The sequence below is a fragment of the Lissotriton vulgaris genome, chromosome 1_1 (genome assembly GCF_964263255.1).
Source record: "Lissotriton vulgaris chromosome 1_1, aLisVul1.2, whole genome shotgun sequence".
Classification (NCBI taxonomy): Eukaryota; Metazoa; Chordata; class Amphibia; order Caudata; family Salamandridae; genus Lissotriton; species Lissotriton vulgaris.
The window spans coordinates 600,459,556-600,472,276 of record NC_141685.1 but is presented as its reverse complement, the minus strand read 5'-3'; the positions used below and the strand labels follow the sequence as shown (position 1 = coordinate 600,472,276).

The following is a 12,721-nucleotide window of genomic DNA, read 5'->3' as shown; positions in this document are numbered from 1 at the left end:
CGCGGTGCAGAAAGGAAGCGTTGCAGGACGTGTTTTAACTCGATGCGGTGCAGGCAGCGGCCTGTTGACACAGTCGGTGGATCCAAGGCGTGCGTTGCAGGGCGAGACAGTGCTTCGATGCAGTGCTTGCAGCTTGTGGTGCAGCGACAAAGCTGGAGTTTGGGAGCTGGCATAGATCAGTCCGGACAGCGGTGCTTCGCAAAGCGTGCGAGGCGGTGCCCAACTCCAGTGCGTTCACAGGACTCGAAGTCGGCAGCAGTGCCCACGTTGGTCAGACCAGTAAAAGTCGGTGTAGCGAGGCTTTGAAAATCGCGGTGTCCACTGGTCGCGGTGCAGGCAACAGCTCGGTGATGGCATCAGGACGGAGTTGGTGAGCTCAGAGCTTGCGTTGTTCAAGGCGGACATTGCTTGATGCGGTGCCTACAGGACACCGGGCTGGTCGTGAGAGACGGTCACAGCTCCCTGCCTCTGTAGCCACTGAAACAGCGTTTCCAGCAGCAATTCACAAAGGCTGGTGAAGTCCACTGGTCCTGGGACTTTGGTCAGGGGGCAAGCTCTCTTCCAAGCCCTTGGAGATCTTTGCACAAGTTGAAAGTAAAGTACACACAGTTCTTTCTCCTCTCTTTGGCAGTCAGGCAACCACTGCAGGCCAATCCCCCAAGCACCACTTCAGCTTGGGAATAGTCGCTACTCAGAATCTTCAGGTTTCGTCTTGTAAGTCCAGAAGTGATCTAATTTCTTGGGTTCAGGGTCCCAATATTTATACCCCAAAATCCTTTGTTCTCTGAGGGGAGAAGGGCATGTACCCAGTCCAAACCAGTTCTAAAGCACTCTGTTTACAAGACTTCTCCTTTCATTTCACAGTGCAGGGCAGGAACATCAAACGCCCCACAGGAGGTGAAGCCAGCACTGTGGAAGGCAAGTACAGCCCTGGAGCACTTTGTTGACAGTCTTCCTTTTCTTCTTTCAGTGTGCAGGGCAGAGACATCAGACTTGCCACAGGGGGTGGAGCCAGCCCTGTGGGGGGCGGGCACAGTCCTATTCAGGTCCCAGGTGCAACTCCTCCCTCTCATCTAGATGGAGATCTCTCTATTCACCAGCCCTGTCACTCAAACTCCAGACAAAGGAATACACAACCTCGCAGAGGCAGGCTTGAAAAGTTAGACAAGCAAATACCTACTTTCAAAAAGTGGTATTTGCAAACACAGAATGTTAAAACCCACTTTACTAAAAGATGTATTTTATTCTGAGTCCAGGCATACTAAACTCGAATTTCTACCATGTTCTCTGAGTCGGTTAGGATTATAAAATGTAATAATTCTAACAGCCCATTCTGGCCTATGGAGAACAAGTAGCCTTGCAATAGTGAAAAACGAAAATGGCTGTAATTCACTATTAGGACATGCGACACACAACAGGGCCTGTCCTACCTTATACTTACAATGCAGCCCTGTCCTTGGGCCTACCATAGGGGTGTCTGATATGAAGAAAAGGGAAGGTTCAGGGACTGGCAAGTGGGTGCACTTGCCCAGTCAGTATGACAGTACCAGACTACACACAGGCTCTGCAATGGCAGACCGTAGACACATTTTACAAGGCCGCTTCTGTGGGTGGCACAACCAGTGCTGCAAGCCCACTAGCAGCATTTGGATTTACACGCCCTGGGCACACTCAGTGCACTGTACTAGGGTCTGACAAGTAAACCAAATAGTCAATCATGGAATCACCAATTAATACATTCATTTTAGAATAGGGAGAGCATATGCACTTTAGAACTGATCAGAAGTGGTAAAGTGCCCAGAGTCATAAAATAGCCAACAGGTCAGAAAAAAATATAGGAGGATGGAAAAAAGCTCAGGGATGACCCTGTAAAAAGGGCCAAGTCCAACACACACCTACAGAATATGCAGCAGTGCAAGGTTCTGTACTCGCAAACCTATAGCATATGCATCAGTGCAGTTCTGTACATGCACACCTACAGCATATGCATCAGTGCAGTTATGTACTCGCACACCTATAGCATATGCATCAGTGCAGTTCTGTACATGCACACATACAGCATATGCAGCGGTGCAAGGTTCGGTACTCGCAAACCTATAGCATATTTATCAGTGCACATTTCTGTACACGCACACACACAGCATATGCAGCAGTGCAAGGTTCTGTACTTGCAAACCTATAGCATATGCATCAGTGCACAGTTCTGTACACGCACACCTACAGCATATGCAGCAGTGCAATGTTCTGTACATGCACACCTACGGCATATGCAGCAGTGCAAGTTTCCATACACACACACCCACAGCATATGCAGCAGTGAAAGTTTCTGTACATGCACACTTACAGCATATGGAGCAGTGCAAGGTTCTGTACACACACACCTACAACATATACTGCAGTGCAAGGTTCCATACACGCAAACATACAGCTTATGCAATAGTGCAAGTTTCTTTAAACGTACACCTACAGCATATGCAGCAGTGCAAGGTTCCGTACACGCACACTTACAGCATATGCAGCAGTGCAAGGTTTCATACATGCACACCTACAGCATATGCAGCAGTGCAAGAGATAGCGGCAGTGCAAGGTTCTGAATACACACACCTACAGCATATGCAGCAGTGTAATGTTCTGTACAAGCACACCTACAGCATATGCAGCAGTGCAAGGTTCCATACACGGAACATACAGCATATGCAGCAGTGCAAGGTTCTGAACACGCACACCTACAGCATATGCAGCAGTACAAGAGACAGCAGCATTGCAAGTTTCCTTACATGCACACTTACAGAATATGAAGCAGTGCAACGTTCTGTACACGCACACCTACAGTATATGCAGTACTGCAGGAGACAGCAGCAGTGCAAGGTTCAGAACATGCACACCTACAGCATATGCAGCAGTAAAAGGTTTGGTACACACACACCTACAGCATATGCAACAGTGCAAGGTTCTGAACACGCACACCTACAGCATATGCTGCAGTGCAAGGTTCAATACATGCACACCTACAGCATATGCAGCAGTGCAAGGTTCTGAACGCGCACACCTACAGCATCTGCAGCAGAGCAATGTTCTATACACGCACACCTACAGCATATGCAGCAGTGCAAGGTTCCGTACTCGCACACCTAGAGTATAAGCAGCAGTGCAAGGTTCCATACACGCACACCTACAGCATATGCAGCAGTCCAAGGTTCTGTACAACCATATCTACAGTATAAGCAGCAGTGCAAGGTTCGTACAACCATACCTACAGCATATGCAGCAGTGAAAGATTCTGAACACGCACACCTACAACATATGTTACAGTGCAAGGTTCCATACACGAACACCTACAGTTTATGCAGCAGTGCACGGTTCTGTATACGCACACCTACAGCATATGCTGCAGTGCAAGGTTCCATACATGCACACCTACAGCATATGCAGCAGTGCAAGAGATAGCAGCAGTGCAAGGTTATGAACACGCACGCCTACAGCATATGCAGTAGTGTAATGTTCTGTACACGCACATCTACAGCATATGCAGCAGTGCAAGGTTCTATACACGCACACCTATAGCCTATGCAGCAGTGCAAGTTTCTGTACTCACACACCTAGAGCCTAAGCAATAGTGCAAGGTTCCAGACATGCACACCTACTGCATATGTAGTAGTGCTTGGTTCTGTACAACCATACCTATACCATATGCAGCATTGCAAGGTTTTGTACACGCACACCTACAGCATATAAATAGTAGTGCATGGTTCTGTACAACCATACCTACAGTATAAGCAGCAGTGAAAGGTTCTGAACAACCATACCTACAACATATGCACCCGTGCAATGTTCAGCACACACACACCTACAGCTTATGCAGCAATGCAAGGTTCTGTACACGAACAACTACAGCATATGCAACAGTGAAAGGTTCTGTACAACCAACAGCATATACAGTAATGCATGATTCTGTACACGCACACCTACAGCATTTGCAGTAGTGCAAGATTCTGTACACGCACAACAAAAGCATATGCAGCAGTGAAAGGTTCTGTACAACCACACCTACAGCATATGCAGCAGCGCAAGGTTCCCTCACATGTACAGATGAATGGCCAGGGCCGGACTGGGAACTGAAAGCAGCCCTGGCAAATTTTGCCAGACCAGCCCCCGTCTGGCGCGTAGCGAGCCAGCCCCCGTCCGGCGCGTAGCGAGCGAGCGCAGCGAGAGAGAGAGGGCAAGAGAAAGAAAGAGTGGGAGGGAGGGAGAAGGAGGGCGAAAGAGGAGGTGCGAGAAAGAAAGAGCAATGGAGAGAGAGAAGTAGAGGGGAAACAGAGGAAGAGAATGAGAGAGCGGAAGGAGTGGAATGAGAGAAAGATGGGGAGAGGGATGGAAAGAGATAGAGAGGGATGGAAAGAGATAGAGAGAGGGAGGGGGCTCTGTGTGTGTGTGTGGCTCTGGCTCTGTCTCTGTGTGTGTGGGTGCGTGTGGCTCTGTGTGTGGGTGTGTGTGGCTCTGTGTGTGAGTGCATGTGGCTCTGTGTGTGTGTGTGAGTGCAAATGCAATAGGTCTCGCATTTGCGAGAGATTAAGCTATTGGCATTGGAAATGACAATGCCATTTATTTCTATGTTTTAAAAACAAAAATAATGTCATGAGCAATGCCAATAGCTCTAACTTTAACAAGGACGAGACCATTGCATTGTAAATGCTTGTTTAGGTCTTGCCGGCTTGAACATGTGATAGCATGTGTCAGTGAATGCCCTCTCCCTTGTTAGGCTCTTGTGTTCAATAATGGGCTTGGAACCATTGGTTGGTATCATTGTCCTTCTTTGCTAACTCGTCCCTTCCTCTTCTTTCTGTGGCACACGGACCAAGTAGAGATTATTTAGGTTTGATTAGTGTCCCTACGGTGGCCATCCCTTGCTCATACCGTGATTGAGGTACTATTTCTGTCATATGATGTTGTCAACACTGGTCGCATCAAAGCTTTTTTAAACGTATCCCCACTCTTCCTTGTTTCTTCTACCCTCTCAATTGAATAAGTGCCCTCTAACGGACCTGAAACAAAGGTGTGTTTTTCGTTGAACTATAAGTGGGCCTTGTTCAGTCAGGACACCTTCCTGGCCTGGGCTTTATTTATTAACTAGTACAAAATAGTTCCCGGAGTTCCATTAAGGGGAAGCTACTGTGGTTCTAGGTTCCAGTAATGATGACGACCTCTCTAGATAAAGTACGTACCAACGCTTCAGTCAAATAGTTTGCTTTACTGGATTACTTTCAGTTGACATTTTCCATTCTTTTTGTTACAACTTTTATATTTAAATGAACACTTTCATTATTTGCCATATGAATCCGTTCCCCTCCCTTATTTTCGACTGAAAAAGCAGTTTTACTCTTAACTCTGGAATTTGTAAAAGTAAATCAACTGAGGGGTCATCCACAGCAGAAGCCATTAAAGTAGCACGAGGAAAGGGACAGCACCTGTCAGCATTAGAAGAGGGGAAACAATACCACCCTCAGAGGGCATGACCTGTTTGGTTTTATAGCAACATGGCATTTCGCTGCTGATGTACCCAGTGAGCTGCAGGTCACGAGCTCGAATTCCATCGAGGCCGACTGGGTAACAATAACACAGGTAATTTACAGTGTTTAGAATCGGTATTAAAGGATTTGTGTAAAAAGTTATGATTGGTCAAAATAAGATAATGCACCGAGGCAAATTAATTTTCTGACAGCCAAGTCAAATAACAAATCAAAAGGTACTGCGAGTCTGCGGTCGCTTGAAGAGTAATCCTGTCTGTGCTCACGGGAAACTTTAGGTACAGTTGTGCTGTTTCTGCAGTTGTATCTGGCACCAACTCGACCCGAAGGTGTGGGAGCGCTTTACATGCGCACTTGTTACATTACACCAAGACACGTTCATTTTTGGTAGGCCGGGTTAAATGATTTGCCTAGAATGTCCAGCCGACACTGAGACTCGAACCTGGTTCCCCAACTCAAATGTCGGCGTCTCTAGCCATTACGCCACATCCTGACATATGGACGACCACCATTATTCCACAAAAAGGGAACCGTGTAGACTCCGACCAGGGCTTTCGCTACAAACAAGCATTTAAAGCTGGACTCGCCTCGCCCCTGATCTCCGCACCCCCTCCCACCACCCCCCGTCTCCGCCTCTCCCCCTGGGTGCACTGTCGGAAGAGACGACCCGACCCCGGACGACTAGTTGTTGGCGTCACACGCACCATCCTGGAGAGATGGCCAGTGTTTATCTACTGGCATCATAAAATCGTCAGCATCTGTGCATTTAATTGTCTTATTTAGAACTGAATCAGTGCTTTTTTCGGGATGACAAAATTTGTTTGGACCACAACTCTCATTTACTCCAAACTAATTGTCATGTTTTTTCTCTTTCAGATTCGGTGTTCTTAAGTGGTCTCATTAGGTGATGTTTAGTGTATAGGTAAATAAATATTTTTGGGCCCTTATGGTAAGTTGGCTTGATTGAAAGAGCCAATTTGGCCATGCGACACCTCAAGGGAGCAAACTGATAAGAAGTCCTGAAAACTTAAGACTACAAATCAATATATTCAGAGCCCAATAGGGTGACTCAGTCATTTTCTAAAGCAACCACTGTCCCCTCTGGAACTCGCTCCCAACAGACCTGAAATGGTAAGTGCATAATTGAGGGGGCCGACATACCATGCAACCAGGCCTGCCTGCATGCAACAAACAAGTCCTGTGACTCTGTCCTGTCCGCCTCCGTCGTCCACTGCCACCAGGGCCTGCCTGGTCAAGTTAGCGCTGGAGAAGCAAGCTGCTTGCTTCTTTACTTTCTCGGGGGGCTGCGCTGGGCGGGCCGAAAATAAATTAAAACTGCGTCAAAGCGTCATGATTATCGTCGTCACTCACCTCACTCAGGCGGCGCCGGCGGCCCTGCTGTCCAGTGTCTGCTGTGCCACTGCTGCTGGGGTCGGAGTGGACGGTCAGTGAGGTCACGGTCGGACGGTGGGCGACACAGGGGGGTCGGGCTAGGCCTCGGCGGCGCCGGGCAAGTAGCCAGGCAGTCCACTAGAATAAAATTAATTTATGGGCTGCCCTGGCGGGATGCATGCCCACCGACTGGCTGCAGGCTGCTCGCTCCTCTCGTCAGTCACGCGCACTAAATTGCCAATGCGCATGCGGGAGGAGGAGAAATTACACCAGCCGCACCCTAGTGAGGCGCGCAGACGTGGCAGAGGAGGGAGGGGGCAGGCATAATTCTGCGCGCTGCGCACAGGCACCTCCCCCCTCCTCCCCTCCTCCTCTATTCTGTATTTGTTTTGTTTATGTTACTAGGCGGCTAACGGACCCGTCCTAGTTAGTGAGTGCACGGGGGGGGGGGTGTTGGGGCCGTTCGTGCAGGCCTGCTGCCTGCAATGCAAATTATACGTGAGTGCGTGCCCTGCCGATTTCAACAAAGCCTGTTTGAGACTGAGTGACCACACGCTGTGCCGCCGCGGGGGCAAAACCGGCCCCCAGACACAAAACCGGCCCCCTTTTCGGAAAAACCGGCCCCCAAAACCCTCCAGCCGACCGGGGGATTGCCCGGTGCCCGGAAGCGCCAGTCCGGGCCTGTGAATGGCATAAGCTTTCAGACCACCTTTATTCAATTTTGAATTTTAGTTACACAACATCAGCCCTTCTTCACAATGGGGATGTTGCTCTTAGACTGATCTTCAATATTAGTGTCAGCCCTCCATCTACCTGATGTTTTATGTGTGTGATATAGTTCAAATTGGTTGGCACGATCAATCACTTTTGGGTACAGGGACTTATTTTTCATCATCAGATTGGGACTCAGGTCAAAAACGAGAAGCAGAAAAAGGGAGGAAGAGAAAGACATGAAAATAGACAAAGGGAGAAAGCAAGGATGGAAAAGACCATGCATGGTGATGTTAGACCTGTATTTAAAATAGCGGATACTTTTGCTACCTTTGTTATTTTCAAGGCCCTTTAAATGCTGCGGTATGAAGATCTGAAAACTGAAACTATAAGAGAAGCTTGACAGTCTGTTAAAAGTCGTTTGTTTACATGTATCTGTTCCTGTCAATATTTTGGTTAATTCTGTTTAAGTATATGTGAGACTTGCAAGTGCCGTTTATAGAGAACTTCCTCTTGCATTGTCCATATGAACTCTGCAAAATCCCCATTTCGATTCTAATTTTCTGGCTACATTTAAAAACGAGATCCTGCCTTTTTGGCAATCCCATATGCGCTATTCAGATTATTGTCATCATCATCATTAGGCGATATTGATGAACATGCTTGCCCAATCATGATTCCTTAACTTCTCTGTGTCACAGCACTATGATTAACACATAGCAAACTTAAGGCCCTCTTGCGACTTGTCCATCCACCTCACAGAAACGAGTACCTGCAGTTTTAGTTCCTGGGGATGAACACAGTACTAGAGAACCTGAAAATGGGGAAGTAGCTTTAGTCTCTCTCCAAAACGGGTTTCTTTGCTTCTACCATCCACTGAAACATACCTTTAGTCTTGCGCCAAAACTGGTTTCTTTGCTTCTACCATCCACTGAAACATACCTTTACTCTCGTTCCAAAACGGGTTTATTTGCTTCTACCATCCACTGAAACATACCTTTACTGTCTCTCCAAAATGGGTTTCTTTGTTTCTACCATCCACTGAAACATACCTTTAGTCTCGCTCCAAAACTGGTTTATTTGCTTCTACCATCCACTGAAACATACCTTTAGTCTCGCTCCAAAACCAGTTTCTTTGCTTCTACCATCCACTGAAACATACCTTTACTCTCGCACCAAAACAGGTTTATTTGCCTCTACCATCCACTGAAACATACCTTTACTCTCTCTCCAAAACTGGTTTCTTTGCTTCTACCATCCACTGAAACATACCTTTACTCTCGTTCCAAAACAGGTTTATTTGCTTCTACCATCCACTGAAACTATCCTTTAGTCTCGCTCCAAAACTGGTTTATTTGCTTCTACCATCCACTGAAACATTCCTTTAGTCTTGCTCCAAAACTGGTTTCTTTGCTTCTACCATCCACTAAAACATACCTTTAGTCTCGCTCCAAAACTGGTTTATTTGCTTCTACCATCCACTGAAACATTCCTTTACTCTCGCTCCAAAACTGGTTTCTTTGCTTCTACCATCCACTGAAACATTCCTTTAGTCTCGCTCCAAAACTGGTTTCTTTGCTTCTAATATCCACTGAAACACACCTTTAGTCTCGCTCCAAAACTGGTTTCTTTGCTTCTAATATCCACTGAAACATACCTTTAGTCTCCTCGCTCCAAAACTGGTTTATTTGCTTCTACCATCCACTGAAACAAACCTTTAGTCTTGCTCCAAAACTGGTTTCTTTGCTTCTACCATCCACTGAAACATACCATTACTCTCGCTCCAAAACAGGCTTCTTTGCTTCTACCATCCACTGAAACTTTACGTTAGTCTCGCTCCAAAACTGGTTTCTTTGCTTCTAATATCCACTGAAACATTCCTTTAGTCTCGCTCCAAAACTGGTTTATTTGCGTCTACCATCCACTGAAACAAACCTTTAGTCTTGCTCCAAAACTGGTTTCTTTGCTACTACCATCCACTGAAACATACCTTTACTCTCGCTCCAAAACTGGCTTCTTTGCTTCTACCATCCACTGAAAAATTCCTTTAGTCTCGCTTCAAAACTGGTTTCTTTGCTTCTAATATCCACTGAAACATACCTTTAGTCTCGCTCCAAAACTGGTTTATTTGCTTCTACCATCCACTGAAACAAACCTTTAGTCTTGCTCCAAAACTGGTTTCTTTGCTACTACCATCCACTGAAACATACCTTTACTCTCGCTCCAAAACTGGCTTCTTTGCTTCTACCATCCACTGAAACATTCCTTTAGTCTCGCTTCAAAACTGGTTTCTTTGCTTCTAATATCCACTGAAACATACCTTTACTCTCTCTCCAAAACTGGTTTCTTTGCTTCTACCATCCACTGAAACATACCTTTACTCTCGTTCCAAAACGGGTTTATTTGCTTCTACCATCCACTGAAACTTACCTTTAGTCTCGCACCAAAACTGGTTTCTTTGCTTCTACCATCCACTGAAACATACCTTGTCTCTCGTTCCAAAACTGGCTTATTTGCCTCTACCATCCACTGAAACATACCTTTACTCTCGCTCCAAAACGGGTTTATTTGCTTCTACCATCCACTGAAACTTACCTTTAGTCTCGCACCAAAACTGGTTTCTTTGCTTCTACCATCCACTGAAACATACCTTGTCTCTCGTTCCAAAACTGCCTTATTTGCCTCTACCATCCACTGAAACATACCTTTACTCTCGCTCCAAAACTGGTTTCTTTGCTTCTACCATCCACTGAAACATACCTTTACTCTTGTTCCAAAACAGGTTTCTTTGCTTCTACCATCCACTGAAACATACCTTTAGTCTCGCTCCATAACTGGTTTCTTTGTTTCTACCATCGACTGAAACATACCTTTAGTCTCGCTCCAAAACTGGTTTCTTTGCTTCTACCATCGACTGAAACATACCTTTAGTCTCGCTCCAAAACTGGTTTCTTTGCTTCTACCATCCACTGAAACATTCCTTTAGACTCGCTCCAAAACGGTTTTCTTTGCTTCTACCATCCACTGAAACATACATTTACTGTCTCTCCAAAACGGGTTTCTTTGCTTCTACCATCCACTGAAACATACCTTTACTCTCTGTCCAAAACTGGTTTCTTTGCATCTGCCCTCCACTGAAACATGGCACTTACAATCCACTAACCTCAATGAACTGCAACCTTGGAACTGTGTCATGTACTGATGAACCAATCCATGAAAGGAAACCCTCTTCAGTGAGGGAGACAAAGCAACACTATCATGACTTGAAATATACCAAGATTTCTGCAAAAGAGAAAGCAGGGGTATTGGATGTTCGAGTAAGTGCAATTTTAATATAACGTAGCAAAGGAAGATGTTCACAGTGGTTGACGTCTCTTTGGCTTGGAAAAGGTCATAAGGCATTCCTTCTCCTATCATACTGTTTACATAACCACTGGCCTTGTGTGTTGATATTCCAGATCATCGGTAAGCATCTCTGTTATTTTTTCCGATTTCTGGAATGGGATCACATGTTAGCCAGGTAGGTGCCCCCCGCTTTTAGAATTCCCCCAGTGCTAAATCTGCAGTCCCTGTGTCCTATGAGTCAGCAGATCTTTCATCCCTACACCGAGATTTCCACTGTTTTCTCTGCACTGTGCTCTAGTTGGTTCCTCATTATGTTCTGCCAATCCCGGCTGCAGATTCACACCATCCCCTTCCTGGAGCCCCAGGTAATCTTGGATTTAGCGGTAGATGAGGACCAAGCCTAGACCTGATTATCATTGAATTCTGAAAACATCTCTTATGCGGAGAGAGAAAGTAAGAGAGAGAGTATATATACTTAAATAACAATGTTAACTATTGCAATAAGTTTAAATGGGCCCACTATAAATATGTTGTGTTGTACAAGGCCCACTCTGCCAGTGATATGGCCATGCAGCGCCAATCAGGTTTGGTATTTTCTTGCCCATTCTTCACCAACTCCATGACAGACCTAAGTTTAGAGCTGTAGGAAGTTTGACAATATTGTACTTTTCTATTGATATTTAGATGTGTTATAAATATGTTCACTGTAGCCAGAGGTAAAGCCAGAGGTAAAGCCTTCATTCTAATAGGGTTATGGGCTTGCAGAGTCCCAGGAAGATGTCTAAAAAATATAACCATCTGAGTGATGGGTGGTGATGAGTAACCCTGATATCCATCAGCTGGTTTATCTAAACAGTGTTGGGTTGGCAGTTAGAGTTCTATTTAGATTGCACTGTTATCTGATGGTGTGTGGAGATAATGCGTGAATGCTTTTGTGTACATGCTGGTCTCCAGCTAAGAAGTACTTTCTGGGGAGTCCATGATGTGTGTGGGATGTTCTTTCTAAGATGTTATTTTGGACGTTTTTGGGTGTTCTTATTTAGTGGTAAGTGCTGTTGTAAACCTGTTGACATTCAACCATATGGCATGTCTTTGCTGCAATGTTTTTACTGTGTTCTGTTAAATGTATTCCGTAGGAGGCTTTGTTAGTATCGAACGCCATTGTGGTACATTTTAGCCATTTAAGGCATATCTGAATGGTGTTCAGTGCACCGGCTAGGTACTCTTGAAAGTGTACTGTAGGAATAACCTGTGGAGCTTTGCAGATAAAGATGTTTTATAGGATTAAGAAACAAAGGTAAACATCACTCATTTAAACTAAGAGGCAGCTTTGCATGACAGACAAGACAGAAAAGCATGATATGCATTAATTAACCTGCGTAGTGAAGAAACATCTATAACTCTGTGCCTCAGCTCTGTTTTTGCATTGGTGAGCACGTTGAGACATGCAAATGGAGGACTCAAGGGTATCGCAAAGCCGCTGTCACCAGCGTAGTTGCGTGCAATATTGCTATTGTGCAGGTCTCTTCTAAGAGGTAAATCCAGTTACAATCTCCACTGCCAACCCAATGAGATACGCTGGATGGGGACAATTTTCTTGGGAGAAAAGTCTGAATCATATGTGTCTACAGTTCCTTCGCCACAGCATTTGGTCTTGAGCTGAATATATTTCAGTGTTCAGAAATAGTCCTGAAACTACCCATACCTAGTGACCAGCACCAGTGATTCTTATGTGTTACGTGGCAATG

General features: G+C 45.6%; 1 protein-coding gene across 1 annotated transcript in view; it reads left to right on the top strand.

Annotated features, from left to right (window-relative positions):
• COL24A1 (collagen type XXIV alpha 1 chain) overlaps positions 1 to 12,721 on the top strand; it is an 897,023-nt gene that overhangs the window by 804,959 nt on the left and 79,343 nt on the right. The gene's annotated exons all lie outside the window — the stretch shown is intronic.